This window comes from Lissotriton vulgaris, chromosome 4_1 (assembly GCF_964263255.1).
Source record: "Lissotriton vulgaris chromosome 4_1, aLisVul1.2, whole genome shotgun sequence".
Lineage (NCBI taxonomy): Eukaryota > Metazoa > Chordata > Amphibia > Caudata > Salamandridae > Lissotriton > Lissotriton vulgaris.
Window position 1 is genome coordinate 635,267,295 of NC_141691.1, and position 27,512 is coordinate 635,294,806.

At 49.9% G+C, this 27,512-nt stretch overlaps 1 protein-coding gene across 1 annotated transcript in view; it reads left to right on the forward strand.

Annotated features, from left to right (window-relative positions):
• Nucleotides 1-27,512, forward strand: part of LOC147722358 (uncharacterized) — a 700,192-nt gene that overhangs the window by 178,244 nt on the left and 494,436 nt on the right. The window lies entirely within an intron of this gene.

The following is a 27,512-nucleotide window of genomic DNA, read 5'->3' on the forward strand; positions in this document are numbered from 1 at the left end:
TTCACGCCACAGGATACATCACACATGCACGGGGTGTCCTCACATTGGTCAATCCAAAAGCACGACTGACTATGACACCGTTAGTGACTGACAGAGACGGTCGATACACAATCACGAGATGTAACGCCAGGGGTCTGGAATTCTGTATAATAAATATGTATGGTCCTAATTACGACCATACAGATATTTATTCGGAGCTGACGGCTAAGATTGTGACATACTCGGGAGGGGAAATACTTTGGGGGGGAGACTTTGATATGACTCGACACCCACACATAGACAGATCGGACAGTCCTACCCGCCGCCCCTCTGCCGCCGCCAGAGTCTTGGAGGTACAGATGTCCTACATGGACTTACGTGACGTTTGAAGATACCGATACCCTGAGCTTGGAGGCTATTCACACTACTCGGCACAATTCAACATATACACACGAATAGATTATTGGCTGGCCACACCCTACTTAACCTCTTCTGTACACAAATGCAAGATACTCCCCCGCACGTACTCGGATCATTCCTCGATCTTGCTTTCCATGATCACGCCAGCGCGGCGGGTTCCTCCATTTGCCTGGCGGTTCATCCCCTATTCACTCCTTGATACCTCCTTCAAGAAGGAGATGGCGACGGACATTGAGGTGTTTTTTGAAGCCAATGAGGGATCTGTGACATCAGTGCAAAGTGTGTGGAAAGCATTTAAACTATAAATTAGGGGGGTCACAATATCCAAACACTCGGGGGTCCTCAGGTCGATTAGAGGCAGGCTGCAGACCCTAGAGTCTAAACTTGGGACTTTGGAGAGTAGGCGCTTACATAATCCCGATGGCAACCTGGAAAAGGAACTGGCAGAAACGTTGCGGGATAAGAATGAGGAGGCTGACTCAGAGATTAAGCACCTAGGGAAATACGCCTTGGCCAGGTCGTATGGCGAAAGCGAACGCCCGGGCGCGGTGTTGGCACAGATGACTAGGCGGGCCAGGAGAGAGAGAGGAGTTCCTGAAATTAGATGTGCTGTGACGAAGGAACTGCTCTCAGAGGCGCAGATAGCGAACTGCTTCAGGAAATACTACTCCACCTTATATGCCTCGAGAGGTCCGGAATCCGGAGAAAGTATCCTAGATTACCCGGCACATGTTGAAATGCCTTGGTTAACTGACACCCATAGGGGATTCCTAGTGCGCCTGATAGAACGTGAAGAGATAGTTTGGGCGCTATCAGCTATGAAATCAGGAGGCGCGCCTGGAAGTGATGGCCTTACGGTGGCCTTTTATAAGGCCTTTACGGACCTCCTACTCCCTAAACTGCTTCCACTATTCAAAAATATGGCGGATTCGGGTACCGCCCTCAATGCAAGAAACAATACCAGTAGCCATACTCAAACCGGGCAAAGATCCGGGAGATTCTGCGTCACATCGACCATTATCTCTACTGAACGTTGACGCGAAGATTTTCGCAAAGTTGCTCGCCAATCGTCTTAGCCCTATGATTACTATGTTAGTGGCCCTGGAACATGCAGGATTCATTCCCTCACGAAATCTCACCTATAACCTCAGAACAGTTTTCGCTGCTTTTCAGCACACGCGCCCGGAGGTCCCGGTGGTAGCCGTCTTTCTGGATATGGAGAAGGCCTTCGACTCTGTCGAATGGCCTTTTCTACGACACGTGCTGGGTCGTATGGGAGTGGGTCTACTGTTATTGCAGCTCCTGAATATTTTATACACCTCCCTCATGGCTCGGGTCCGTACTGGAACGCTCACCACGGACACACTACACATTGGAAGGGGCACAAGGCAGGGGTGCCCCCTCTCCCCCCTTTTACATACACTGGTGGCAGAGCCCTTGGCCTGCGCCTTACGTGAATATCACAGCCATCGGGGCATACGGTTTCCTACATATAGCCTGATAGTCTCCACTTATGCTGACAACACTTTATTGTACGTCAGAGACCCTGAGTCTCACCTGTCCCCTGTACTACGCGAAGTTGTACTGTTTAGCTCAGTGTCGGGCATTCATGTCAACTGGAGATAGTCGCTCATGTTTCACCTCACTCCAGTTACGAAGCAATTCGAACCGGAATATCCCATACAGTGGACCACGGAGGCGGTACGATACCTGGGCATTCGGATACACACTGACCCTGAGGTACTACTGCGAGAAAACATTGGAACTGTGGTCTCGAAGCTAGAGGATGACATTAACAAATGGATTGCTTTGCCATTGTCATTATTGGGACGCATTGCGCTTATGAAAATGGTGGTGCTGCAGCGCCTTCTGTTTTTGTTTTGCAACATCCCCATGGTCTTGTCCTCTAACTTCTTCAATCAGTTGCGCGCCCTTATGATTCATCTAGCATGGGCGGGAAAGCAACCGAGTGTGGCGTGGAATATACTCACACGCCCGTATGCTTCAGGAGGACTGAATGCCCCGGATTTAGAATTATATTATAGGGCGGCTCAAGCTTCTCCTGCATATCATTGGATTCATGGGCCGGCGAACATTCCCCATATACGTATTGAAACAATCGTTGTGGATCCTACACCCTTACCAGGGTTGCTGGCGAAACCAATAGACCGACGAACGGGCTTCCTGGATTCCCTGAACTCGGTAACCCATGCTTGGCACTACTTGATGGATGTGCAAGCGTGTAGTCTGATGTACGCACCAGACGCTAGGATCGAATGGTGTTCATGGCTAACTCCATGTCTAGACAGGGCGGTGCTGACAATGCAGAAGGCAATAAATATACACAAGATGGGAGATTTGTTTGCTGCGGGCGCGGTCCGCTCATGGGACGAGTTAGGGGTAGGAGACCAAAAGGACCACCCATTGAGACGTTTACAGTACCACAGAGTGAGACATGCCCTGCGAGCGCTTCTGGGTACAGAGATGCAGGAACCACAGACGGTCACAACGTTTAGCTACGTAGTTTCTGCTAAGTCCCCTGCTAGACTTATAGCCAAATTGTATGCCATGGCCCTGGAGAAAAGGAACGCAGAGACTGGCGTGGGAGATGGACCTCCAAATAGACCTAAACGACGAAGTCTGACGATATTGTTGCTCAAGCACCAAACGCATCTCTCTAAATGGGAGGCAAAGGTTAATTCACTTTAAATATTTGAACAGAACCTACTATACTCCTGAAAGGCTACACAGAAACAAACTTCGGGAGGACGCTCATTGTGAGAGTTGCGGGACTGCGACGGCAGACTTTCTACATGTGGCATGGTACTTCCCAGAGATAGTCATTTTGTCAGGGAGTGTACAGAGAGGTTAACAACAGTACACAGCTGACCCGGACACCTGACCCTTTGCTCGCTATATTAGGCTATTCCAGACCCATAGGACCGGTACACAGAAGACTGGTGGACATGGCGTTTTTACTAGCCAAAATGTGTGTGGCACTGCGCTGGATGGGGGGCCTTGCCCCCACCCTGAAGCAGTGGTCAAGGGAGATGACATATTGCTGTACCCAAACGGAACTATACTGTGACCTACTACCCGCCCTAAACCGACCAAAAAACGTTTGGGCTAGCTTCGTTGAACGTAGGTGTACACAGGAAGACTTGGGAGAGGCCGACGCTGACTCTAGCCATGAGATAGACACGACTGCCACTCCCCCACCTCCCCGGACTGAGGACTGTACTACATACAAGACGGTACATGGTAGGCTTCCTGCACAAGGACGTAGTGCTCCTGCTCCTATTACATGAAGAGGCTTCTTAATTCATCCCTGAGTGTGATGCAGTCCTAGAAAATGTGTGGCATGTTCCTCCTAAAGAAAAGTTACCTATGTCAGCCTGTATATAACCATCAGTGCCTTGCTGAGTTTGATTATTTATGCCAATGCCTGTGTAGTTTGTTTTCTCTTTTGTTCTTTCTGTCTTTTTGATAAATGCCAATAAAAATATATATTTTTTTAAACTATAGTGCATTCTAGGTTTCTCATTCTACGTGGGGCAGGCTTGCTTGCTGTAATTATTCACTTTTACACTGAGGGTAGTAGTATAACTGCTACATAGTATGTCTAAATATCTTTGACACAAATATTCTCTAGCATAAATTATTCTTTACTAATATTCATATCGTTTTATGGCCAGGTCCCTTTAATCTGTCCTCATGGATTAATTTTTCTTTTACAGTTCTAGGCCGGTATAATTCATTCATTAATCTGAAGACAGGCTATTCTGAGCCCTGCCCTGCACGCAGAAAATGACATAACTTTAAAGTGAATTACCTCGATGTAATTCTTGCCCATGAATCCACCAGATCATTCACAGAAATGAGTTCCAACACACACCTGGTACACAGCTGGAGACTCTGTACTAGCCAGATGGTTAATAGGAACAGATATCACGCATCTTGCAGATTGGAACATTGTGCTAACATGCCCTGATCTAAGAAATTGTTCCATAGCTGTCATTGAATTTGTTCCTAAAGAAAGCTTAATGTGGGGACATCTATGTCAGGAACTGTACTGGGTTAGTGTAAATTTCCAAAAGCACCGCCTATGAATAATGCGTGACAGAGGATAAATCTCACCTAGTTGCTGTCAAGCTGTTATTGGCAGTTCTCACAATTAACTTATCCCTGTACTTAAAATGATTTGCCAACTGCAGAATACAGTTCAAGAAATTTGAGCTTGTAAATGGCATAGATCCTTTCTGATACAGTGATCATGCAGCAAACAGCCTCACGATAACGCTTCTAATGACCACGTTAAAATGAACGTGACACCGAAAAAACGTGAAACACGAACACGAAAATAGTAGTGATGAGGCCACTCGCGATACAAAATTCAGAGATAACAAGCTGCAATTCCCATGCGTCATGCGTGAAAATGCACCATGACAGCAGAGTAAAAAAAAGGTGAAATGACAATGTACGAGCACAACCCCACATCGGTGACGTAGAACAAATGAACATTGTCCCGCATCAAATAGGCATCAACTCACAAACAGCCACAATGTACATTGCCATGCAGTCTGCATGTAAACTGCGCTAATGCGGAAACATACATGGAACACACTGTGAAACCGCATCTCCCATTCACATTGCAGAGGGACAATCAACCCTTCCTGCACACAATCAATCAATCAATCATCGTATTTATATAGCGCACTACTTACCCAGAGGGTCTCAAGGCGCTGGGGGGGGATCCGCTACTGCTCGAACAGCCAGGTCTTGAGTTGCCTCCTGAAGGCGAGGTGGTCCTGGGTCAGGCGGAGGTGGGTGGGGAGGGAGTTCCATGTCTTGGCGGCGAGGTAGGAGAAGGACCGTCCCCCTGTGGTGGCTCTGCGGATGCGGGGGACGGCGGCGAGGGCGTGGCTGGTCGAACGGAGCTGGCGTTTGGGAGCGTAGAAGTTGAGGCGGCCGTTGAGGTATCCTGGGCCTTGGCTGTGTAGGGCTTTGTGTGCGTGGGTGAGGAGACGGAAGGTGATTCTCTTGTTGACCGGGAGCCAATGCAGATCTCTCAGGTGTCCGTAGATGTGGCTGCGACGGGGGATGTCCAGGATGAGTCGTGCTGAGGCGTTCTGGATCCGCTGGAGTCTCTTCTGGAGTTTGGCAGTGGTTCCGGCGTAGAGAGTGTTGCCGTAGTCCAGACGGCTGGTGACGAGGGCCTGGGTGACCGTCTTCCTGGTCTCGGTGGGGATCCACCGGAAGATCTTACGTAGCATGCGCAGGATATTGAAGCACGACGAGGAGACGGCGTTGACTTGTCTGGTCATGGAGAGGGAGGAGTCCAGGATGAAGCCCAGGTTGCGTGCGTGGTCTGTTGGTTTGGGTGCGCTGCCTAGGGCGGGGGGCCACCAGGAGTCGTCCCAGGCGGAGGGTGAGGATCCCAGGATGAGGACTTCCGTCTTGTCCGAGTTCAGTTTCAGGCGGCTGTTCTTCATCCATTCGGCTACCTCTTTCATCCCTTCGTGAAGGTTGGCTTTGACAGTGGCGGGGTTGTTGGTAAGGGAGAGGATCAGCTGGGTGTCGTCGGCGTAGGAGATGATGTTGAGGTTGTGCTGGCGTGCGATGTCTGCGAGGGGGCTCATGTAGATGTTGAAGAGGGTTGGACTGAGCGAGGAGCCTTGAGGGACGCCGCAGATGACTTCGGTGGCTTCGGATCTGAACGGGGGGAGGCGGACTCTCTGTGTCCTTCCAGCGAGGAAGGAGATGATCCACTCCAGTGCCTTCTCCTGGACTCCGACGTTGCTGAGGCGTTGTACTAGGGTGCAGTGGCAGACAGTGTCGAAGGCCGCGGAGAGGTCGAGGAGGATGAGGGCCGCTGTTTCTCCGTTGTCAAGCAGCGATCGGATGTCATCGGTGACTGCGATCAGGGCGGTCTCGGTGCTGTGGTTGGCCCGGAAGCCAGACTGCGAGGGGTCGAGGGAGCCGTTCGTCTCGAGGAAGGCGGCCAGCTGCTTGTTGACGGTCTTCTCGATGACTTTTGCAGGAAACGGGAGCAGCGAGATGGGGCGGTAGTTCTTGAGGTCGGTGGGGTCAGCCGATGGCTTCTTGAGTAGAGCGCTGAGTTCGGCGTGTTTCCAGCTCTCCGGGAAGGTAGCGGTGTCGAAGGAGGTGTTGATGATGTCCCGCAGGTGGGGTGCGATGATAGCGTCGGCCTTGTTGGAGAACCGGAGTGGATGGAGTTCATCGTGTGGACGGTGTCTTCGGTGCTGATCGGAGTCCAGGAGCGGAGGGTGGTGGTGGGGGGCGGTGGTTCGGTCGTGGCGCTCGTCGGTTGAGTGCTGAAGCTGTTGTGTATGTCCGCGATCTTGTTGTGGAAGTAGGAGGCGAGGGAGTTGCAGAGGTCTTGCAAAGGGGTGATGTCGTTGTTTCCGGCGTTGGGGTTGGAGAGCTCTTTGACGATGTTGAAGAGTTCTTTGCTGTTGTGTGCGTTGTTGTCCAGTCGTTCCTTGAATGCAGTTTTCTTGGTGGCGCGGATGAGTTGGTGGTGTTTCCGGGTGGCGAGCTTGAGGGCAGTCATGTTGTCCGGTGTTGGGTCTCTGCGCCAGGTTCTCTCGTGGGCTTGGCAGTTCTTCTTGGAGCTCTTGAGTTCGTCGGTGAACCATGGGGCTTTCTTGCTGCCGGGTCTGCTGGGCGGGGTCCTCAGGGGGGCGAGCTCGTCTGCGCAGTCGCTGGTCCACTTCGTGAGGTTGGTGGCCGCCTGGCTAGGGTTCGTTGTGCTGGTGGGGGGGGTTCGTGCTCAGGGAGGAAGCGAGCTGGTCGGCTGTGATCTTGTTCCAGTTCCTGCGTGCAGCCTGTTGCTGGTGGTGGTGGGTCGTGGTCCTTGCGAAGCTGAAGTGGACGCAGCTGTGGTCCGTCCAGTGGAGTCCGGTGGCGTGGCTGAAGGCGATGTCCTTGCTGGATGAGAAGACGGGGTCGAGTGTGTGTCCGGTGTAGTGGGTGGGGGTGGTCACCAGTTGCTTGAGTCCCAGGTTGGCGAGGTTGTCCAGCAGGGTGGTGGTGTTGCGGTTGTTCTCCATGTGGAAGTTGAGGTCCCCGAGGAGGATGTAGTCAGCGGAGCAGAGGGCGTGCGGGCTGATGAAGTCGGCAATGTCTTCGCTGAATTGTGTGCGTTGTCCAGGGGGTCTGTAGATGAGGGTGCCTCTGAGGGTGGTCTTGGGGTTGATGTGGACTTGGAAGTGCAGGTGCTCGGCGTTGGCGAGGGTGTCATCGGTGTTGGTCGTGATGCGGATGGTGTTCCTGTGGACGATGGCGATGCCTCCTCCGGTGTGGTTGATGCGGTCCCTTCGGATGATCTTGTAGCCGTCTGGGATGGCGATGGCGATGTCAGGTGCGGAGGAGGCGTTCATCCAGGTTTCCGTGAAGAAGGCGACGTCTGGGGCTGTGGTGTCGAGCAGGTTCCAGATCTCGATGGCGTGCCTGTGGACGGAGCAGGTGTTGAGCAGGATGCATCTCAGGTGGCTGCTGCTGTTGCTCGTCGAGGTCTTGGGCGCTGCTGGAGTGTTGCAGGTCCGGATGCAGGTGAACTTGCAGGCGGTGCAGCAGAAGGGTCCGTGGGTGCGTCTCGGGGTGGCTCGGTAGCAGCCCGGGACTCGGCCGGCGTTGAGTGCGTTGAGGGTGGCGGCGTCGTACGTCTGGCGGGTGGACAGGGGACTGCGGGGGCCAGGGGTCCTGGCGCTGGGCGCGGTCCAGGCGCGGGCGGGCGCAGACGGGCTTACCTTTGGCGCGCCTTCGGCGCACAAACGGCGCGCCCGCTGCGCGTATGCACGGTCGCCATTTATGGCGAAGTGGGAGGGAGGGCGGAGCTGCTGGGAGGTGGGAGCGGGGAGGGCACAGAAGGTAAGGGCGCGTGGCCGCACGCAGGCGGCGGGAAGCGGGGAGCGGGAAGCGGGTGGGGGGCACAGAGAGCGGCGCTAAACAATGCAAGGCACAAAAAAGGAAAAATAAAGGGCACAGAACAGACGGGCAAAACGACACAGACATGTCATGTCCATGATCAATCAATTATTAAAGCATGGACAAATGTAGTGGCAGAGACTCCCACTCACCTACATGTGATGTTGCCCATGTTGTGGGACTTGAGTCACAGGGTGCATGCCTGCATCATGATGGTACATTTCTGACCCCAAAAGGAGCCCTGTTGTCACTTGTATGTCACATATGACAGCCAAAGTGGAATGATTTGTGACACATGTGAAACGCCGAAGAGTGGGATTCCCTACTACTGTGACACACAGAACTGGCAGTTTGAATACGTGACACCCTAAACAGCCTCTCTGCACAGAGGTGACACACCCACCATCATTTACAAATTACAAAATTGTTAGCACTACATGTCACACTCACATTTGTCTGAGTGTTGTGGTTGTACAGATCAGTGACATGCACTCAGGGAATGTGTCTTGGAATGCATTTATTTGCACATGCTGTGCCTGGGGTCATTTTGTACTGTCCCATGATTGCTAAGGACTGTCACAATGTGACGTGCTCTTGAAAAGAAATTGTCAATGATGGTGTTCCTACGGGCTATTCCTGCTGCGGCTGCAGTGGGGTGTGGTCCACCTGCCTTATCTTCCTCATCATCCGGTGCATCTGGCATCCATGGGGCATTGCTGCGTACACATATGTTGTGCAACTCACAACATGCAACGATCATCTTGCACACAATGTCTGGGCTGTACAGGAGCCTTCTACCTGTGATGTCCAGGCACCTGAAACGTGACTTCAACACGCTAAATGTGCATTCCACGATGCTCCTGGTGTGTTTGTGGGGCAAATTGTACTGCCTGTATGTTCGGGGCTCGGAGGGGTGTCATCATCCAAGTGCAGAGTGCATATCCTTGATTACCTGTGACAGTGCAGAGAGACATGAGTCAATACTTCGTTCTGCATGATGTGTTGGTAGACTGACTGGTTCATTGGTGTCTGATATGTGTGACTTAGTGATTCCTGTATGAGATGTAGTGCTTGTTGCAAATGAGTGGCATAAATGTGTATTACGTAGCCTCTGCTGCTCCTCCCTCCCCCGAGCCTATTCACTAGTGTGCGCAGCACGGTTGCATCACTTGCACTCCTACGGCACACCATTGTCATGCCTGTCTGCGCATGTCTACAAACCTGACAATGACACTGTGATGTTGTGCACTGAAGGTGGGCGGCCACGTGTGTGTAGGCCCATGGTAAGGACAGGGCGACACAGATGTAGAGTACATGCTTGGCTGAACTCACCATGTGGTTAAGTGAGGGTAAATCTTTGGCTTATGCTGCAGTGACAGCGCCACACACAACAGTTGGCATGTCGGATCCCTGACCCCAAGCGGGCTTGCCCTCTCTCGTTTACCCCTCGGCCGAGCCCGCACCCCTGGGGCATGCTACATAGCAACATTGTCCATAGCGGTATGGGTGGCACAGACACTACAACAAAGACACACGCATCAGTTACTTCCTTGGCAAGGCCTAAACTGAACCACGCCCAGAGCCCCGTGTTGAACAACCACATCCCTACACTGTACTGACATACGCAAGTACACTCTGCTTATGCTCACAGGGGAGTACGACACAGCTACATGGCCCAGGTCTTCCACACTGCCTGGGGTGACACTGTTGCACCCGTTGTACACAGCACAATGTAATGTGGTATGGCCTGGGACCCTCATGCATACATAATGACCACACCGACACAATGAGATCGTTTGTGGAACTGGCTATGGGCACGCACGCCTGGTCCATTTTATTGCCAGGGTCACATGTCCAGTGACGCCTGTGCTGGATGGGTGTTGGGTAGTGTAAGCCACCCCTCAGGGATTGGTTGGTGGTGGCAACACAACTACAACAGTGATCAGACAAACAAAAGTTCAAAGATGCACTGCGGCCGGCACAGGCACACCGCTAGGGGACGGTGACTTGCGATGCACTGAGGTAGGGCCACGAGAGCTAATTGGGTCCTCGTTGATGTCCAAGGAGAATGTTGCGGCGTGTTATGGGGGACAGAGGAAGGTGTCCTTCCATGGTATGATGCAGAAGGCAGAAGCAAGCAGAAACAAGCGAATATGGAGGAGTTGAATGCTACAGACTCCTTTTTACCACCATGTCAGTATCAGTTACATGACGATGAAGACAACACCCAGGCCATAGACTCAGCCGCCACCAAAGTACAACCGGAGAGTGTCAGTGGCACCAGAGCTGGAAGGGGATGGAGTCTGCGATGAGGCCTGTACAATGATATGAACCCTGCCATAAAGAGATCAAGGCTCAGTTCCAAATGTGTGACTTACTTGACCGCTGTGTAGGCCAGAGCCAGAGGTCAGCGCAGGTCAACTGCTGTGCAGCCATCTCCTCCTGGGTCTCTTAACACACGACCTTGAAATGACATGTGTAGATGATTTGTGGTTGACGGAGGTAAAGGCACCAGAGCAGAGGGGGTTTGCAGCCTGCGAGGATGCCATGTCCTGCATGGTCCGGACCTTATTGGATTGGTGTTAGGCCTACTGGACGGCAGTATAGGCCAAAAGCAGAAGTCAGCAAGGGACCACAGACACGTGTGGTTGGAATGCTATGCACAAAGTTGGTGACACCACATCTAAGGGAGTATAGTGACATAAACTCAGTCCTAAAATATATACTCTGCCATTTTGTAATCAAGACTTCCCAATGTTGAACCTACTTGTCTGCTGTGTATGCGGGTGGAGTAAGTCAATGAGAAAGGAGTACATTGGGCCTGTGTCGTGGAGGTCGTAATGGTCTGAGGAGGCTGCCAAGGTCGCGGGCTTGGAGCTTGCACTGGACCCTGGTATTGTAGCGCTATCACGCTGCTTTGTAACTGTCTGCTATCAGCTGATTTGCGCATCGCATCGCTCGCTCTGCCTTAATTGCCATTTTAATATTGTAAATTGTTTGTGCTTGCTTTCTGTGATCGTAGCGCTGCATTGTTGTTCTCAGCCATTTTGTTGTTATTGTGCATCGTAGCCTGGCCCTCCGCACCGCCCACGCCTCCCAGCTGCTCCTCCCTCCCAGAGATAGTGGTAGCTCGTGCCGTCCCTGCCTGCCCTGTGACCCTCCTGACTAGCTCAGAGACGGTCGCTCCCCACGCTCCCTGGACCCTGGTATCGTAGCGCTATCACGCTGCTTTGTAACTGTCTGCTATCAGCTGATTTGCACATCGCATCGCTCGCTCTGCCTGAATTGCCATTTTAATATTGTAAATTGTTTGTGCTTGCTTTCTGTGATCGTAGCGCTGCATTGTTGTTCTCAGCCATTTTGTTGTTATTGTGCATCGTAGCCCGGCCCTCCGCACCGCCCACGCCTCCCAGCTGCTCCTCCCTCTCACAGATAGTGGTAGCTCGTGTTGTCCCTGCCTGCCCTGTGACCCTCCTGACTAGCTCAAAGACGGTCGCTCCCCACGCTCCCTAGACCCTGGTATCATAGCGCTATCACGCTGCTTTGTAACTGTCTGCTATCAGCTGATTTGCGCATCACATCGCTCGCTCTGCCTGAATTGCCATTTTAATATTGTAAATTGTTTGTGCTTGCTTTCTGTGATCGTAGCGCTGCATTGTTGTTCTCAGCCATTTTGTTGATATTGTGCATCGTAGCCCGGCCCTCCGCACCGCCCACGCCTCCCAGCTGCTCCTCCCTCGCCCCTCCCCTTCCACTATCCACATATGACAGATGCTTTAGCGAGCAGCGTTCACGCGCAGCGGTCGCGCCCCATGCGCGCCGAAGGTGCGCCAAAGGTAAGCCCGTCTACGCCCGTCCGAGCCTGGACCGCGCCCAGCACCAAACCCCCTGGTCCTCACAAAACCCATTCCACCCGCATTACGTACGATGCCGCTGCCATCTTTGCCCTTAACCCCGGCCGCTAACTACAATGCTGCGCGGCTACCCCAGGACACACCCATGGACCTTTCGCCTGCCACTCCTGCAAATTCGCCTGCATCAGGAACCAAACCAAACCCACGAACTCCAAACACAGCTCCCACTCTAACCACCTGAAGTGCATCTTGCTGAACACCCGCTAAGTCCACAGACACGCCACTGAACTCTGGGACCTACTCGACACCACATCGCCGGACGTCGCCTTCCTTACAGAAACCTGGATGAACGCCTCATCAGCGCCTGCCATAGCCATCCCAGACGCCTACAAGATCATCCGAAAAGGCCGCACCAACCAAACAGGAGGAGGCATTGCCATAGTCCATAAGAACACCATCCGAATCACGACCAACTCCGACGTTAACCTCGCAACCGCCGAACACCTTCACTTCCAGATCCACACCGACTCCAGGACCACACTTAGAGGCACCCTCATCTACAGACCACCAGGAACCCGCATACATTTCAACAAAGACTTCACTGACTTCATCAGCCCACACGCCCTCTACTCCGAGGACTACATTCTACTGGGAGACCTAAACTTTCACCTGGAAAAGAAAAACGACAGCAATACCGCCACCCTTCTGGACAACATGGCCAATCTCGGACTCAAACAACTTGTTGACACCCCCACCCACCTTGCCGGACACACGCTCGACCCTATCTTCACCTCCAGCAAACACATCTCATTTGATCACACCACAGCTCTCCATTGGACGGACCACAGCTGCGTTCACTTCAGCTACAAAAAGACCACGACCCACAACCCCCCACAACCTATTCCTCAAAGAAATTGGAACAAAATCACCACCGACCAACTCTTCACATCGCTCAACCAAAACCCCCCTACCATAACATCGGACCCAAACCAAGCTGCCACCAAACTCACACATTGGATTACCCTCAGCGCTGACGAATTAGCACCCTTGAAAAACCACCAGACCAAACAAGGTAACAGAAAGGCCCCCTGGTTCAACGATGACCTTAAGAAATCCAAGAAGTTATGTCGTACCCTTGAGAAAAAATGGAGAAAAAACCCAACCTGACCACCTTCAAGGACGCCACCCGTAAACACCACCAACTGATCCGATCCACCAAGAAATCAGCATTCAAGGATCGACTCGACAACAACGTCCACAACAGTAAGGAATTATTCAACATCGTCAAAGATTTTACCAACCCCACGCCGGCACCAACGACATCACTCCCTCTCAAGACCTCTGCAACTCTTTATCCTCTTTTTTCCACAACAAAATCGTCGACATACATAACAGCTTTGATAACCAATCCGAAGAACAGTCCACTCCACCCACCTCCGAACCAAATCAGCAATCTCACGAACTTTGCACCTGGAACCCAATCACCACCGAAGACACCATCCGCCTGATGAACTCCATCCACTCAGGATCACCTACCGACCCATGTCCCCACTACATTTTCAACAAAGCAGACTCCATCATCGCACCCCATCTTCGCGATGTCATCAACTGTTCCTTCAACTCCGCCACCTTCCCGGATAGCTGGAAACATGCCGAACTCAGCGCACTTCTGAAGAAACCCACAGCAGACCCCCCAGAACTTAAGAACTACCGCCCCATCTCACTCCTCCCATTCCCTGCCAAAGTAATTGAGGAAGCCGTCAATAATCAGCTCGCCGCCTTCCTTGAATCCAACAAGTCCCTCGACCCCTCACAATCCGGCTTCCGAGCCAAACACAGCACCGAAACTGCCCTCATCGCAGCTACAGACGACATCAGGACACTACTGGAAAACGGAGAGACTGTCGCCCTCATCTTACTCGACCTATCCGCCGCCTTCGACACAGTCTGTCATAGCACCCTCATACAACGCCTCAACAACGTCGGAATTCAAGGAAAAGCCTTGGACTGGATCATCTCGTTCCTCGCCGGGAGAACCCAGAGAGTCCGCCTCCCCCCATTCAAATCAGAGGCCACTGAAGTCATCTGCGGAGTACCACAAGGATCATCACTCAGTCCCACCCTATTCAACGTTTACATGAGTCCCCTCGCTTCAATCGCACGACAACACAACCTCAACATCATCTCCTACGCAGACGACACCCAGCTGATCCTCTCCCTTACCAAAGACCCAAACACCGACAAAACCAATCTACACGAAGGAATGAAAGAAGTAGCCAAATGGATGAAAAACAGCCGTTTAAAACTGAATTCAGACAAAACGGAAGTTCTCATCCTAGGTTCATCCCCCTCATCTTGGGAGACTCAAGGTAGCCACCGGCCCTGGGCACAGCATCCATACCTACAGATCACGCACGTAACCTGGGATTCATCCTGGACTCTTCCCTCTCAATGGCCAGACAAGTCAACGCCGTCTCATCTTCATGCTTCAACATCTTACGCATGCTCAAAAAAATCTTCAGCTGGATCCCCACCGAAACAAGAAAGACAGTCACCCACGCACTGGTTACCAGCCAACTGGACTATGGAAATACGCTTTACGCCGGAACCACTGCCAAACTACAGAAAAAACTACAACGCATCCAAAACGCCTCAGCCAGACTCATACTGGACATTCCCCGTCAAGCTCACATTTCCGGCCACCTGAAAGACCTCCACTGGCTCCCCATCAACAAGAGAATTACGTTCCGTCTCCTCACCCACGCACATAAGGCCCTCTACGACATAGGACCCGAATGCCTCAACACAAGACTATCCTTCTACACACCCACCCGCCAACTACGATCATCCAGTAAAGCACTCGCCGCAATTCCGCGCATCCACAGATCCACCATGGGAGGAAGATCCTTCTCCTACTTAGCGGCCAAGACCTGGAATTCTCTCCCCACTCACCTCCGCCTTACACAGAACCACCTCTCCTTCAGAAAGCAGCTAAAAACCTGGCTTTTCGATAATTAATTTACCCTCCCTCCCTCAAGCGCCTTGAGACCCTCTGGGTGAGTAGTGCGCTATATAAATTCCAGAACTTGAACTTGAACTATAAGCCAGTGTCGGCAGGTGAACAGTGAGGCCTGGATGCGCAGGGGCAGACAAGAATGGTTGGGGACCAGCTCTATGTATGACAGGGGAAACCCATTAAACCAAACGGTACCTGGGTAATATAGACTCAAATACGATAATGGTACCTTGGTTATACGGTATGTATAATAATTTGAAATGATAAGGAATAAAAATAAAATACTCCCTATATTAGTGTTTGTATCACTGTGACCACACTAAGTATATATATCTCTTTTATATAGTCTCCTATCTCATCATGACCCACAGACACGTTAGAGGTTATTACCAAATGATTTTTCTTTTTTCTTTTTATCAATTAAGAAAGTTTATATATCTCTCATTTCTGATTTCAAACACGTTTGTATATACAAATAATTTTTACATATATACAACAGAATAGAAGCCCTTCGTTTTGAGTTAGGATGTCTCACCAAAACCTAAAACAGACATTCCTATTGAGATCACGCAGACTCATATGAGGAAAACAATTAGGTGGAACTGATTTGAACCCAATGTCTTAAAGATCCCTCATCACACTATTCAAATTAATCAAAATTATTTATATGTATCTGCCGTCTCTTTATGGTCGACGCGTTTCAGCCAATCAATTCTGGCCTCTTCAGGACTAGGGCTATTTACAATCCATCTTATTGCAGCTTGTACACATGGATTTGCTTTTTATTTCGAGTTCCAGATGGGCGCCTATTTTGTTTTGTATGTTTTTCTCTTGCTCGTAAATGTTGGAAATTGTATTTCTATTCAGTCAGTGGCACAGTTATTACGGAGGTGGCGAGGTTTAGGGCTTCTATGCGGAGCGTTCCGCCGTTTGTTTCAAAATGATGGCGTCACCTCGTAACCTCACTTGACCTGTTTTCTGCGTGCGCTATGGGTTACAATTTCCCGGATTTCCTCACTCGTTCGACCTGTCTCGCCCATTCCCGTAGTTGAAGGGTCCAGCAGCATGGGCTGTGGCAGGTGCACAGGATCGCAGGCACCGCCGCTCACGGCGTCAGCCTCGTGGCAGGTTTAGAGGCGCCGCCCTGGCAGACACATTGGCCATTCCGGAAGAAAACCACGCCCAGGGCTACATGCTTTTTAGTTACACCCCTCTGCTAGCCTGGCGTATGCCGGGCCAGCCCACTCCGCACATGCTCACAGGGGGGACGTAATAAGCTACATTTCCGCGATCTTCCCCACAGGCTGGGGTGATATGGTTGCATCCACTGTCCACAACACTACCACCACCGGCAGTTTATGTCGATATGGACATGTCTGTAGACTGCATACTGCAGTCTGTCCAGCACATCCTCGCCAAACTTGGCATTGTGTATATTCTCAATCATGGGTCATTTTCCTCCTCTGCACATGCCACCTCTCCCCACATACTGATATTGTGTGGCTGAGGTGCCATGTCATTGATGGCTCATGTTCATGGCTAGCCCAGGTTACTGTGTTAAAATGTAAAATCAGATTCTCACGTTTTTTGATTAAGCTATGCCTCATTCATTTTTCACCACTGCCCTTCTTTCAGCCCGGCTCTATCCTTGACACAGCATCTTTATAAACATGAGTGAAGAATCTAGATTCGGGCTTTGTAGGCTGTGTATACATGCAGAGTCAGCACAAAAGAACAGCTGTTGTCTGATCGGGGTTTTTCAGACAATGGTAAAGCCTCAAGTAAAGTTTACTCAGATAGCATATCTTGTTGTGCAGCCTTAGGACGCGACAATTGCACAAGACACCAAGGCTGTCAATTCTTGTAGTTACCTCATTTGTGTGTTATTCCCAAAACTCTAATTTCCTCTGGGCGTCCCTTGTTTATGATATTTTGCTTTAAAAACCCTTTAACCATCGTGCAGGGGTGCTTCCTCCTAGAGTATCTCTATGGTGCTTGTCGGTTGAGCCCCCATTGATGGATGCTAAAAAATGACCCTTGGTTTGTACTTCACTCCAGTGTCTATTCCTCCTTACTTGATAAAAACCCATGGACGAAGGGTGACCCTGCACCAGTGGGTTTTTAATAATCCGCTTCCACAAATTGGCGCCCAAACGTGGGGCCTCATCAAAGGCTTGCAGTCAGACCGAGGAAGGAGATGGTGTCGGTAAGACGAACTTCAGTGAGGAGTGCACCACCTGAAGAGACTAGTTCTCGTGTCCAAGGTGATTTTTCAGCTTTCCTACTCTGATCTTCCTGGCGGCTGCTAACCTTGATGGGGGCCCTCAGAAGGTCCTTTTATTTTTGGCCCACAGAGGATCGACAGGTGGGAGTTGAAGACTACGAATAAGGTCGATCTGTATTGAACTGGTTCTTTTTATTACTTGGAATTTGTTTGGAATTTGTCTGATATTTTGTTTGGAATTTGTTTGGAATTTGTTTTGAACCTTTTTGGAACTTGCTATTTAATATTGATTAAAAAAAATTCTTACAGGTAATGTGATAATATTTTGACATTTCGTTCTGTTTATAAGTTTGTATATCTTATATAACATGCCTGTATTTAGCACACTTTGGAAGTTTTGTTGTTGCTGCTGCTGCGAAAAGCAGAGCATTTTGCAAGCAAGTCAGCCGGCGCCACCAGAATGTACACCGAATTTTGAGATGTACATTAAATGTGGTATTTGTCCCATCATGTATAATATATTGTGGAACAAATATACAAAAGGGGATCCCCAGTTGCAATGTCCATTGGAGGGGACAATGGACCCTCACAAACTCGAGTATTTAGAGAAACAATTGTTTTTATAGAAAGTTAGGCCAGCTAAGTTTGACAGTTTGCGTATGTGGGGGAAAGAAGTAAAGGAGCGGCAGCTCAAGGTGGAGAAAGTACAAAGGAAACAAGAAAGGAAGACAGAGTAGCAGAAGTATAAGGAATTGAAGGATGGGGAAGTTCAAGAGAAAAAGGAATGTTTAGATCGAGACCATAGATTGCTAATATCTAAGGAATATATAGTCAGACCAACAGTAACAGCACAAATCCACCAAGAAGATGTGGATTCAGATATTAATGGTTTATTGATTGAATGACCCCCACCCCCATATGTACCTTTAATACCTATTCCCCCTGGACCACCAAATGTCGTTCCCCCTGTACCTCTGGTTCCACCTGCGTTGCCCACGGTTGTCCAGCTCCCTATTTTCCATTCAGTACCGGTACATCCCTTACCCCCTCCATCCCAGGCCACTGCGCCCCCATCCCAGGCCACTGCACCTGAAATGACTGACGACCCTGTACTTTCTGTATCTGTGTCGTCCCCCGAATTCTTCGTTCTACTGTACCTCTGTTGCATCAGGACTCAATAAGGTTGATAGTATTAAAATGGTTAAGTAATTTAGAAATGGAGGTAGGAGAAATGATAGATCAGATACAGGATTTTTCAAAGGCGAGCTTCTTTGTCTGGTAAAGTTTTCTCATCAACATATAGTTCAATGGGAGATGACTACTGGACAAAATGGTCCCAAGGAAGTTAGAGCTATTATTCGACAGTGTCAGATAGGAGCCTTCCCTGTAAGTAGAGTTAACACTGCCATAGCAGCAATAATTGGACATCATAATGAACTTTAGTCCTCTCCTCGAATAAGACTCATGAGAGAAGCGGTGCCACAGTTAATTCCTGGAAGAGGGAATGCAGATAATGGTACGGGTGCGTATTTATTTGTAGATCGATTTGTATCTGTTTGCTTAAAAAATTCTGAGAGCACCTGGGCTTCGGTAACCCCGAAAGCTATATTAGATATGGCTCAGTATTATCAGAATCAGGTGACCACTGAGCAAGAAAGGAAAGAAGAAAAACTAAAAGAATTCAAAAATAAGGTTATGATGGTCCCCGCCAATGGACTCCAAGGTCGAGGTCGTGGTCAAACCTATGGTTAGAATTTCAGACAAACACCTCCAGTAGGGCCACTGCGGAAACAAACTCCACAAGGCCGGATCAATGTGCTTATTGTAAGGAGAGAGGACATTGGCGTTCCGAATGTCCTGTTTTAGCTGCTGGTTGGAGAGGAAGGGGACAAGTGAATGGTAGCCGGGGGACTCCAGTTCCATGACAGCAGCGACAACAAGTTCAAGCTCCAGAGAAAAATAGGTCAGAAAATTATTTTGATCAATTAAATAATCAATATTCTATAGAGGACTGGACATCAGAAGAACCTGCGGAAACACATTTTGCCTCAGACAGCGTAGGACATGGAGGACCAGTTGAGATAGCTGTAGACTAGTCAGGACCCTATATAACAGCCACCATACTTGGGCAGGATCAGAAATTTTTAGTGGATACAGGGGCGAAACACAGTGCGATATCTCAAAAACTGGTCCCTGGGATACCCTAGTCTGGCCAAGTAATTACATCGATAGGGTTTGATGGAACACCAACTCTTAGCCCTGTGTCCCAAAAATTGCCTTTACAGGTTGAGAATTTTATTGCTTAAGCCTCCTTTTTACTTCCCACACACACTCCTGATAATTAGATGGGACTTGATCTTTTGAAATATTTCCATGCTACTATACATTGTTCCCCCTCTGGAGTACGTGTCATTTTTGGGAAAAAGACATTGCTTAAACAATATAATTTCTTTTTAAGTTCGGATCTTGATTCTGTTCCTCCATGTGTTTGGGCTACTGCTGACACAGATGTGGGAAGAATGGACATTTCCCCAGTATACATACAGGTTCGGGAGGGTGCTTCCTTACCAAGGGTCCTGCAATATAAAATATCAAAAGAAGGTGAGGTTGCGCTAATATCTATCAAAAAGACATGATACATACAGGAGTTGTTGAGGAAGTTTCCTCTAATGTATGCAATAGCCCCATTCTCCCCATTCTAAAACGGGGCGCTGGAACAAGGAACAAGGGGCCCGATGTAGGTAAACGCGATTTTCCGATTTCAAAATACCGAGGCGGTCCGAATCGGTATTCTGAAATCGGAAAACGAGATGTAGGGAAAAAAAAGCGATTGAATACCGAATCGGTCGGCATCGGTAATGAGAATCGGTACGTTCCGAATCGGCACGGACCGAATCGGGAAGTACCGAATCGGCTAACAACGAATCGGAAATTACCGATTCGGCTAACACCGAATCGGATAGTCCGGATTCGGCTAACACCGAATCGGTAAAAGCCGAATCGGTAAAATCCGATTCGGCAATCATAGATTCGTAGCCATGAAAACACACCCATGGCGAAAAAGCCCATAGGAATGCATTGAAGAAACCGAATCGGTAAAATACGAATCGGATAATACCGAATCGGATTTTACCGATTCGGTAATATCCGAATCGGTAAAAGCTGATTCGGCAAAAGCCGATTCAGCCAATGAGGTGGCTCCCCCACCCAAACAGGGAGTGGCAACCCTGGCAGGTACAGCTAATTAAGAAGTTTCTGGAGAGCCAGCCTGAGCTCAACACTCACAGTTAGCAGCAGTGGGAGTAGGAGGTTGTCAACTGTAGTGAAGAACATGGCAGACCAGAGCGAGAGCCAGAAGTCCTCCCAGAAGAGGAAGCCGAAGTTCACCACCACCGAGCTTCAGGTGCTGGTCGAGGAGGTGGTGAGGGTGCACCGCCAGCTGTTTGGAAAGCTGTCCCTCAATGTGCCAGACAGCACCAAGAGGAGGATCTGGGCCAAAATCGCCCAAAAGGTGAATGCTGCGGGTGTCACCCCCAGGTCCGTAGAAGAACTCAAGAAGAGATTCTACGACATCCGCAGCCTCACAAAAAGGAAGATGGCTGAGATCCAGAGGCAGGCTGGAGGCACTGGAGGAGGCAGGAACCCGGCGCCACCCCTCACCGAGCTGGAGGAACTGGTCTCCAGCACCATTGAGAGGGAGAGTGTTAGTGGAATTGGGACCCTGGACAGCTCTGCGAGAGCTACAGCTACAGGTAAGAAGCATGCGCATCATGACACACCCTACCAGACACCTCCCCATTAGACACAATGCATAGGCAAACCCCAGCACAGTACTGTCACCAACATACAAGAGACAAGCATCATGGTACATGTAGTCAGCAGAAGTTAGCAAAATATGGCAGTGCAGAATCACAAGACAGGAAACAGTGTGACACAGTGTAAGGAGATGCAAGGACATGTGGAATGCTTTAATTGTACTGACTGTAATACATCGGCACTCAGTTTACAAATGCTTCTTTGTACCTAGGGGCCCCATCAGGCGGAACAACATTGTCATCAGAGGGAGCAGCACCGTCTGACACTGCACTCGCAGGGCCGAGCACCAGCCAGGCTGCCCAGGAGGAGGAGGAGGACGGAAACACCCTAGGGCTAGGTATGGAGGGAGACCTGGTGATAGACTTCGATGCACTGCACTCCACACAAATGGCCAGCACACCCCCCTTGCAGTTCTCCCCAGAGAACTCCCCTACAAGGGACACCATTCCACCTACACCAGCTCCTGCCACAACCATGGCTTTGCCACCTGTACAACCTGTCCTGGGAGCAGGGGCTCAGGGACCGGCCAGCACCACACCCCCACCAGTGGCACCCCGGCCCACTCAGCAGGCCAGCAGCAGCAGTGCCCGGCGCCGTACCATCACCACCACTGCTGCACCAGCACGGGAGGGCAGTGTATTCCTGGGCCTCGAGGGACAGATGGTGAAGATACAGAGGCAACAGGCAAAATCCACGATGGCCTGCCAACGCCAGCTCCTGCAGCACAACCTGCAGATGGGAGAAATGGTAAAGGGATTTCAGGCCTTCGTGGAATCGAACAAGGAGGTGGCAGCAGGGTTAGGCAGGCTAACCACTGCCATAACCCAATCATCTAGCAGACAGGAGGAGCATGAGCTGGTGCGCAGGCGGGATGCCCGGGTGCTGAACCGCGCCATGAGCCGCCTTGCTGCGGCGACGGCACAACTGTGCCAGCGCAGCGCGAACATGGAATCTAGCCTGAGTCAGAATACGGCAGAGCTCACAAGGGGGATGGCCCGGATCACCACTGCTATGGAGGCCATGATTATTTAGAACACAGCCTCCAATCCTGCCCTGGACCTGGGTGATGCTGGGGACAGCAGCAGCCGCAGCAGCCCGGCCAGCGCTGCGTCTGAGCCACGTAGGAGCACCAGGCGCTCCGCAGATGCTGCTGGGCATTCAGAGGGGGCTGAGGGACACCCCAGTGGGTCTGGCAAGCGGGCAAAGAAATAGCCTTGCAAGGGCGGGTGAGGCAACCTGAACCTTGGACTTTTGTTTTTTTTCCTATACACCATTTTTTGTTGCACATCAGTGCTGTAACTGTGTTGCAACAGTATTAAAATTTGTTTTTTCCCAACCACCATTTAGCTGTCTTTGCATCTGTACTCACTCAGAAATAGCTCTCAGTAATCTCCTCACGTCTGTATCTGCCATCACTTGGCGTACACACCTCTGCTGGCTGTGTCAGTGGCACAGCTTCGTCGTCGTCATGGTCCTCGTAGTCAGACAACTCCACCTCAGTGCCCTTCTTCACCGCAAGGTTGTGTAACATTGCACATACAGCTATGATCTTGCAGCAGGTGATGGGGGTATACTGCCTTGCACCTCCACTCTTGTGCAGGCATCTGAATCTACTTTTCCAGATGCCAAAGGTCCGTTCGACAACATTCCTTGTGCGTATGTGGGCCCGGTTATACCTCCTTTGGCTGGGTGTGGAGGGGTTGAGGTAGGGGGTGAGTATGAATGAGCGGAGGGCATATGCACTGTCGCCTGGAAGAGAAAGGGGTTACATTACACACATGCATACATGTATTCCACCTAGCTACTATGTGTTATGGGGGTCTGATGATGTGTCTCACCTAAGAGGTATCCTTCACCAAATTCGCCAGCCATCAGCCGTGCATAGATGCCGCTCTGTTGGAAAATATAGGAGTCATGGGTACTCCCTGGAAATTTTGCTACCAGGTCTGTGATGGTGCACTTTGCATTGCAGATCACCTGCACGTTGATGGTGTGTGTAGACTTGCGATTGCGGTATATGTATTCGGTGTCCGCTGGTGGGCAAATCGGAATGTGCGTGCCATCTATGCAACCGATGATTTGGGGAAATTGTGCCATCTGGTAGAAGTCAGCTTTGGTTTGTAGCAGTTCTGCGTGGGTTGCAGGGAAAGAGATGTATTGGTCCATCCTGTGTATCATGGCGTCAAGGAATGTGTGGAAGAACCTTGACAGGCTGCTCTGGCTCACCCCTCCTGCTGCTGCTACTCCACTTTGATAGCTGCCAGACGCTAGCAGGTGTAGGCTGCATAGCACCTGGATGTGCGCAGGGATGGCGTGTGCCCTTGGGGTGTGGTGGTCCAAGAATGGCTTGAGATCCCTGATGAGCTCAAGTATGGTGTCAGAGTCCAGCCTGTATCTCTGTAGTATCTCTGCCTCTGTGAGCATGAACAGGGTTATCCTCTGTCTGTAGACCTGTTCATTTCTTAGCCATTCCCTCTGTCCTTCCTGCTGTAGCCGTAGCCGCCTCGCAATGACATAAAAAGCTGCCATCCTGCAAGTTGCAATGCATTTTGGGCCTGTTTATATGGGTTGGAGTTGGTTACCACCTGATTGCAATTCATGGTAAATACCGAGTGAATTCTACCGATTTTGAGCCGATTTCGGTGTTTCTGTGCCTCCCTACATCTCCCCATCTGTCGGAATCGGGGAATTTCCCGATCGGCGATTCATACGAATCGGCATGTTTTCCGATTCGGCTCATGTCCGATTCGGTCTACCTACCGATTCGGTACATGGACCGAATCGGTGAATTTCCGATTCGGTGTCACTACCGAATCGGTACATGGACCGAATCGGTGAATTTCCGATTCGGTGTCACTACCGAATCGGTACATGGACCGAATCGGTGAATTTCCGATTCGGTGTCACTACCGAATCGGTACATGGACCGAATCGGTGAATTTCCGATTCGGTGTCACTACCGATTCGGTACATGGACCGAATCGGTGTTTGCATCCGAATCGGTGTTTTTCCGATTCGTTACATATCCGATTTTCGGTATGTACGTATCGGATTCTTTCCCATTCGGTACTCATTCCGATTCGGTTTTCACTCCGATTCTTTATGTTTTTTGTTCCCTACATCTCGATGGCTGTTTACCGATCGGTAAGGGCCAAAAATCGGTATTTTCGGCCGTTACCGATCGGTAACGCCCTACCTACATCGGGCCCAAGATTTACTGATTTGTGATCGATGTAAGAGAAGTAAACAAAATAGTGATTTCTCAATATCCTTTTGTCTCTGATATTACGACCTTGTTGATGTTAATCCCACCTACAGCCACTGTATTTTCTGTTTTCGACCTCAAGAATGCTTTTTTTCTCTATTCCTATGCATGAGAATAGTAGATATTTGTTTGGATTCTCATTAAGGGGCCGCTCATTTAGATTTTGTAGAGCCCCACAAGGTTATACAGAAAGTCCTAGCACTTACAGTCAGGCACTTAAACAACAGTTGAATGAACTTCTTTTGCCACCAGTAGTTACATTTGTGCAATATGTTGATGACATTTTGCTGGCAGCAGACACAGTTAAGCATTGTAAATTGGCCACTCTTTCCCTATTGCATCATCTTGCTGTTAAGGGACATAAAGTTTAAGAATAAGTTGCAATATTGTCAGTCTGAGGTCATTTATTTGGGTCACCTCTTGTCTAAGGAAGGCCGCACTCCGACTAAAGACAGGATTTAAACCATCCTAAAAATTCCCATTCCAAGGACTCAAAAGGATTCAGGGCACTTATTAGAATTACTTCCTCTTGCAGACAGTGGATCTCCAACTTTTTACTTATCATCAACCCTTTTTTGTCCCTTGTTACTAAAGACACTCCCTTTCCTTACCATGGGATTCTGAATGTCAACAAGCATATCAGCAACTTCGTGCATCCCTTTCTTCTGCTCCAGTGCTAGGCACTCCAGACTATGCTAAGCTTTTCATATTATATGTACACGAGAGAGAAGGATGTGCATTGCCAGTTTTGACACAACCGTATGGTAGTAAGCATCTTCCATGTGCTTATTTTTTGGCTGTATTAGACCCAGTGGCCAGAGGACTTCCAGGCTGTCTTAGAGCAGTTGCTGCCACAGGCATCTCTATACGACAATCTGAGGGGATAGTGTTGAGTCACAAGCTTATGGTTATGGTACCACATTCTATAGATGCACTCCTTAATCTGACAAAGACACAACACCTGACTAGCGCTAGACCAGGGGTCTTCAAACTGTGGGGCGCGACCCCCAGGGGGGCCGTGGAGTGATGTGAAGGGGGTCGCGCATTCACACTCACACTTCTGCATGGGCTTCAGCTTCCCTCCTCCCCCATCCTGTGTCTCAGCCCAGGCTGCTGCAGTGCAGCTCACGCTGCTGGGGGCTTGGCTGGGCAGTGTCTGGAGTCTTAGCTCCACACGCCCGAGTTTTTCACAGGTCTTTAAAGACCATCTGCATATTTACATGCCTTTGGTAAAAGGTTAAAGAGGCTTCGTTTTTTTATGGTTCCAGTACCCCCTGGGCCCCCACTCTGCCTATTCCTTACATTTTTACACTTACTGCTGTAGTGTGAGAATGCAGTTAATGAAAAGAAATATAAAGTTGGGTTGCCAAAAGAAAAATGCCTGCCGTGTGTTGTTTAAAGAGCCTGCAGAGACCTGCTCTTGACACTAAATAGAGTTATATATAAGAAAGTATGTATTAATTAGTTATGTGACTTTTTTGTCGTTCTTTAATTTTCAGTCATGGATCATTGAGGCAGCCCTAGAACACAATTAAAAGTGACACAATTAAAAGTGCTTTCTATTTATATTTGCTGTTCTAAGTATTCACAGATAAGTGCTAAAAGTACAGCTTTAGGTGACTGCATATTTCTGGGCCATCAAAATAATGAGCTGTCAACCCTAATCAAAAGACTGGTAGTTTGTTGCAGGATCAGCACATTATTTATTTCCTCCACCCTCGATCCCTGATTAATGCCATTATAGCAACAGTTTAACTTATATCTGAAACCCTACGCTTCAAGTTTCTGGGAATGCACACTGCATTCGGACAACTCACTCCTCATTCTCGCATTCACTTTCACGCTCACCCTGCACTCACATCGATCACCATTTACTCACACTGATCAACATGCACTCACACCATTCACCTGCTCACCCTGCAGTCACAGTGATCAGAATGCACTCACACTGATCACCATGCACTCACACTGATCACCTTGCACTCACATTGATCACAATGCACTCACACTGATCACCATGCACTCACACTGATCACCCTGCACTCACACTGATCACCATACACTCACACTGATCACCATGCACTCACAACATTCACCCGCTCACCCTGCACTCACACTGATCACCATGCACTCACACTGATCACAATGCACTCACACTGATCACCATGCACTCACACTGATCACCCTGCACTCACACTGATCACCATGCACTCACACTGATCACCATGCACTCACACTGATCACCATGCACTCATAACATTCACCCGCTCACCCTGCACTCACAGTGATCACAATGTACTCCGATCATTCACCTGCTCTCCCTGCATTCACACTGACCACCATGCACTCACACTGATCTCCATGCACTCACACCATTCACCCGCTCACCCTGCACTCACAGTGATCATTCTGCACTAACAATGTGCTTGCATTGTTCACCCTGTACCTCACCTTGCAGTCACAGAAGAACACTGCTCACCCTGCACTCATGTGACACTTCACTCACCTGTCCATCCCTCACTGCTCAATCAGTAGCTCACTCAAATAAGGCCATCACTAACCATGCATTAATTCGTCCCACTCTGCACTTACAGCCAAACCCAAATTCATATGGCCACCTCACTCACCCAGCAGTCACTCCTTTTACCGAACTCTCACACTGTTGCATCGCTCACTGTGCAGTCACATGGGCACCCTTGTCACCCACACAGTGCAGAAGGTTAAAGTGCCTGGTACAAAGAACATGTACCATGCATTCACAGAACTGAGTGTGAGTAAACTATGAGTAGCGCTATAAAAAATGAAAAGTTTGTCAGAAAGGTGCTATAGAGAGATTGAGGAGTATTGTTGGTGAGTGGTAGTGAGGGAATTCATGGAGAAGGTGGAAAGACTGTTGCACCGTGTGCACCAGTGCTAGGGCCAGCCCTGGCTGGGAGTGTTAACCACCCCCCCCCCCCCCCCCGAAGTTCGGGTCTAGTGGATCCCCTG